The sequence below is a fragment of the Chiloscyllium plagiosum genome, chromosome 17 (assembly GCF_004010195.1).
Source record: "Chiloscyllium plagiosum isolate BGI_BamShark_2017 chromosome 17, ASM401019v2, whole genome shotgun sequence".
Taxonomy (NCBI): Eukaryota; Metazoa; Chordata; class Chondrichthyes; order Orectolobiformes; family Hemiscylliidae; genus Chiloscyllium; species Chiloscyllium plagiosum.
This window is the reverse complement of record NC_057726.1, coordinates 62,198,701-62,204,813: the sequence shown is the minus strand read 5'-3', so window position 1 is coordinate 62,204,813 and position 6,113 is coordinate 62,198,701.

Genomic DNA, 6,113 nt, shown 5'->3' with positions numbered 1-6,113 from the left:
TCACTAGTTCATCTTGAATAACTCGCAATTTCTCTGTTCGAGCTTGAACTGTTTCCAACCACTGCCAACAGAAAGAGACAAAGTTAAAAATCACACAACACCTGGTTGTAGTCCAACAGATTTATTTGGAAGCGCTCGCCTTCGATGCACTGCTTTTTCATCAAGTGATTGTGAAGCAGGACCAGCAGACACAGAATTTACAGCAAAAGATTACAGTGGTACAATTATACATTCAACAAAGCGAAATTGTTCAGTATTTCATGTTTTAGAATGGATTTGCTGGTTCCGTTCTTTAATATGCAAATCTCAGAACTTCTTCTGAGTCACATTCTCAAGGTTATTTAAAGTTTTATAACAAAGATGACATCTCAGCTCAGACAGAGCCTTAAACGTGTGAGGTGAGAGTCTGTCTGTATCCCATTCTTGAGTCAGACTGGTTCTATTTCCAAAGTGGAATTCACAAATATTAAATGGATTGACTGCTTGCATTGACTGCTTGTAGTTTCTGCATTTTGTGAGCGAAGTAGAATGCATCCACAAATATAATTCTTCAAATACAAATTCACCCCATAAGCAGAAGAGGGAGATGGAGTGAGTGTGGTTATGTGAGTTTAATGCACGTATGAGAATATGTGTTTGCGTGTGTGGAAGCTTGGTAAAATGTGGATGTGAGTGTGATGGGGTATAAGCCTGTGAGAGGGTGCGTGCGTGGTGTGAGTGTCAGAGGTGTATGTGTGTCCATTTGAGAGAGAGCTTGTGTATGAGAGAGGGTCTGTGTGAGTACCTCACACCTTTAAGGCTTTGTCTGAGCTGAGATGTCACCTTTGTTATAAAACGTTAAATGATCTTGAGAATGTGACTCAGAAGTTCTGAGATTTACATATTAAAGAATGGAACCAGCAAATCCATTCGAAAGTGTGTGTGTGTGCTTGTTTGTGCATATACGATGTTGGAATGGGGTCCCATGTTGTGTGACATGAACCCAATGACCTGGTCGAGGCCATTCTCATGGGTACCGTACTTGGCTATCAGCTTCTGCTCTGCTCCTTTGCTATCACACAATCTCTCTCTACTGCATGCCACAAGCATATACGTTAATGGGGTGAATTTGTATTTGCAGAATTAAACTTCAAAATGCGTTCTATTTTGCTTAAAAATGCAGTAACTGCAAGCAGTCAATGCAGGCAATGAATTAATATAATATTTATAAATTCCGCTTTGGAATAGAACCAGTCTGACTCAAAATTGGGATACAGATAGACTCTAACTTCGCAGCTGTAAGGCATTGTCTGAGTTGCGCTGTCAGCTTTTGTTATGAAACCTTAAATTAGTTTGAGAATGTGGTTTAAAATAAGTTCTGGGAGTTACATATTAAAGAACCGTAACCAGAAAATCCATTGTAAAAGATGAATGACCTAACAATCTAGGTTTTTTCAATGTATCAAAGTCATCTTTTGTTATGAATTCTGTTTCTGCTGGTCCTGCTTCACTACCACCTGATGAAGAAGCAGCACTTTGAATGTTATTGCGTCCAAATAAACCTGCTGGACTGTAACTTGTTGTTGTGTGATTCTTAATGTTGTCTACCCAGCCCAACACCAGCACCTCCAAATCAACAGAGAGAACACTGACAAGTTCAAAGAATGGCAGGTTATGTACTTTGGCCATGTTAAATTCCCCATAGTGTTCAGGAAAATGTAGGCTAGGTGCATTAGTCAGTGGAAATGTAGAGCAGTAGTGTAGGGGAATGGGTTTGGGTGGGATACTTTTTGGAGCGTTGGTATGGACTTGTTGGGCCAAATGGCGCATTTCCACACTGTAGGGATTCTCTGAATTCTATTCTATAAGTTATTTAATGTTTTAGGAAAATCGAAATACGAGGATTACATTACTTGGCAAAAAAAAACAAATTCTAACTTCTTTAGCTCGCACAGTGCCTTGAAAGTTCCTCAATTCCTGAGTTTAAAAAAATTCAAACTTTCTGATTAGGGTATCGTGCACGCCAGACAAATTCTATTCAATATTTTCAGACATTATTACACACGTTTGAAGCAGTCAAGGCATGAGGTTTCCTGGTTCAGAGTTAAGAACAGCACTACTGCACTGCTGGAGCCCTACACCATGTCCTCCATTGCGCCTATTCAAATTGGGTTCACTTGCCTTCGTGGGTTCATAATTTAGCTAGTATTTCAAATATGTGAACTTCCAAACTGAAAACCACCCATATTTGGCTCAACACTGCTTCTGATAGTCGATACAGTTGTTTGCACGCTCAACTTGCAATATGCTGCTGCATCTTAGTCTTCCTTTTCCCTATTACCTCGTCAACCTTTGTTGCATGTCACCACCCGGTTTTCTCTTCACTGCTCTCTTTCCATCCTCTGTCATAAAAACCAATACGACGTCAATCAAAGGCACAGGTTATAGTCTGCACGTCTATGACAGTGGCTAATAATGTAGTCACCCCTTTCTCAAACTGTCCAAAGCCCTGGGCATTTCAAATGATCGAAGATGCTTCAACGCTTATTCTCCTTTATCCAGCGTTATCTGGTTGCATTCATTGTTAGGCCCCTGAACACAGTCAGAATCCATATTTCGGATAGAAGTTCATTCAACCAGAGATAGTAATACTTTGTTATAGAAACCAGTTGAATGTTTTCATGAAGTGGTTAGAAACAGTTCTTAGAGATAAAGAGATCAAAGGGTATGAGTAGAAGGCAGAAACAGGGTACTGAGCTGGATGATTAGCCATGATCATATTAAACGTTGGAGCAGGTTTGAGGGGCCAAATGGCCCACTCCTGCCCCTATCTGGAATCAGTCCGCATTTCCTAAAAGCAAAGCATGTCTCATTAACTTGATTATGCCTTTCCTTAGTAATACACAATGTTGATGATTACAGTTTGGATGTTCTGATATATGGGACTTCGAAAACATTTTAATAATGTCTCAGGAAGCAAGGCAGAGAGCAAACCTAATGCGCGCAGAATCAAATCGAAATTGCTGCACTTGTAGGAAAGATAGAAACCAGCGAAAAACACGAGGAGACAATATCAAATGAAAGGAACAGTCTTACTTTGAGTTCCACTGTAGAGGGACCAGGGATATTTGTGCACGGATTGGCGAAAGTGACAGAGTAAGTAGAGCAAATTATGAATAATTCGTCCTCAGTCCTTGGCGTTATAAGTATGACCATATTCTACTAAGGCAAAGAAATTCTGGTGCAGATTTACCAAACACGGCTCGGACTGAACTGCTGCATTGCGTAGATTTCTGGGCTTTGCCCGTCCGGAACGGTATGAATACATTTCGAAATTGAGCTGAAACAAGTTGTAAGAATGACGCAAAGCGTTCAATTTCTTTTGCAGGGCGGTTGTAATTCCGACATCACGTTGCACTCAATGGATTATTTTACAAGTGCATTCATTGTCATTAAAAAAAAAGCAGCAGACATCATACCCTACCAACATCTGCAATCGGCAATCCGTTTAAAAAAAATCTGCGTTTTTATCCTGAATGAAGCGCAAATACTGGCAAGAACGCCAATAATTCCAGTGCGCTTCTTTGAAAAAAAATCTGTATGGATTATTTAACATCCATTGGAAAGGCGGCACCCCTGCCAATGCAATATGTTTCATTACTGTCATTCCTGGCTTTTGTCTTCTCTTCCTGGAGTGTAATTTGCACCCAGAAAATTCTAGCACAGAAAGGAAATCCCAACTCATTGAGAGATGACTGACACAAAACATGCCTGATTCCATGGATGAAGGAGGAAGTTAGTGGAGAAACTCGGGCAATTTTCATTTATGGAGAGAAAGTTGAGACGAGATTTGATGCCATTGTTCATATTATAAGAACTCGGAAAGGAATGATAATAGGTTGTTGATCACATTAACGGAAATTACAAGAACCAGATCCTTCCATTATGATAAAAGTCAAAACAAGTGCCACGTGCCCAAAATTGTGGTTAAGATCTGGACGCACTGACCAGGAGAACGATGGAGTCAAATCAACTCGTGTTTAGAAACAGTACGGACATGAGCAGTGTGAGTTAACTTTGTATTTCAAAATGAAATGACTTTTCCGAAACTTTGTTTCCAGTGATACGTGTGATTTCAGACGTGAAATAAACACAGAAACTACAAAGTAATATTGAACATATGAGGTTCAAATTACCAAACACACTCTCAGAATGTTAAACGTCATTGTGACATATCTAGTAGAAAACAAACCGGAAAAGAATCTCAGCAGTTACCAACTCGCACGAACTGTACAGAGTTGTCAGTTGAATCCTTTGCTTAGAATGACAGCGAGGATGAATTTTCTCGGTTTGATTCTACTTGAGTCTATTCTTACCGGTACTTGCTTATTTAATTGACAGATCTGCTTTAATTAATTAAAGGCTTTCGAAACAGCTCCTCGTTCATTTAAAGAATATTAATTCATCTCTCTGTTGAAGTATTGAATTCTTCTATCTTGATGCCGTATACGACAGTTATCTGTATCTTACTTTGTTTCTAACAGCTGCGGATCACACTTCGTTCAGTGTTACTCAAACGCCCAAAGAAATAACTGTGAACAGACGGGAGGACGTTATCTTCCGCTGCACATTCCCCAGCTCTCGGCCCCGTTCAAAACCAAAGGTTATTTGGTGGAAGCAGATTGGAAATGATCATTTTCAGAGGCGTTTCAGAAAACGAGTTGGTGCTGACAATGAAACGTCAGCTTTCTGTAACTTGCTGAGCGTTACCATTCGAGATTCTGGAGTCTACCACTGCGGTGTGATTTATCAAAGAATAGGTCAAATAAATGGAACTGGTTCCCATTTGCTTGTGCACGGTAAGTGAGAGAGCAAACTGTGTGAAATATTTCGAAGTAACAAGATATTTTCTGGTCGCTTATTTCATGAGCGTTTGCAGTTTAATCATGGGGACTGATCGTTTGAGCGGCGACCTACACTTGGTAATTCGATTCTCTTGAAAGTATTGTAATTGGACAATCAATATCACAGGCAGAAAACTGAAACTTTTGTAACTATTAACCATTATAATTCCAAAGGCACCTTAAATACCAGGTGTTTACCAGCAGAATTTACGACACATATACTCGAAAACAAGCAACTTATGTAAATCGTAGCACAACAATGTAGCTAGTCTGTGGTGTGTTATTGATGTCCTGACTACCTCCAATTACCCCTTCTGAGGTTGAAGCGGACAGAAATTAACTTTTACATAATTTCCGCGTTATGGCTTGAAAACCAGAGTGAAGTTACTTACTGATAAAGGGGAGCAATGCAAAAGAAGTCACATTTTGAAGCATACAACGCAGTAGATTCAGTGCCCTCCAATCAGTATCTAAAACAATACAGAGAATCTGTAGCTCCTGAGGTTCAACAGATTTAATATATTTCTTCAGTAACAATACTTTGGTTTTGAAATTTGGCTAACGTAATAATCGTCATTTGAACGATAAGCAGCATTTTCATCGTTCCTCTTCATGTGAGCGTCAAAGCACAAGGGCTGATGAAAATTATTTTCTTTGTCCTTTCCACTGCCCGGGCTCATTTGAATTAAGTTATTCAAATACAAGAGACAAACAGTGCTAAGCAAATTGTAGTTTTCTTCTGCTGAGAAAAAGCAAGTATTGGAGCCGATACTTCAAGTAAAAGTGAATAAATGCCACAGTTCGAAAGCTTGCACATAAAGTTATGTAGACAATAAGCTGCGTCTTTGAATGCTGAGATTGTGATAAAACAGAGCGGTTGAAAAGCATACTCAAATTTAACATTTTCCGGTTTTCCAATAACATGGCTTTTTCAATTCTTTTCATGCAGTTTCCCCAGTACCACTGAAAATTACGTCCAGGTTAAATAAAGAAAACTCACCAGTTTCTTTGACCCTTCTGTGTGAAACAGTTCCATTTTATCCGGAGGATTTCACTCTCGCCTGGTATATAAACGGCTCCGAAACTACAGTCGGAATAAATACTAATAAAGTGCAGAACAGCGAGGGGCTGTATGAAGTATCCAGTTCGTTGGCTGTGTTTCAATCTCCTTCTAGTAATACCATGTATACCTGTTCAGTATCTCACGTCTCCCTAAAGACTCCTGCTGTC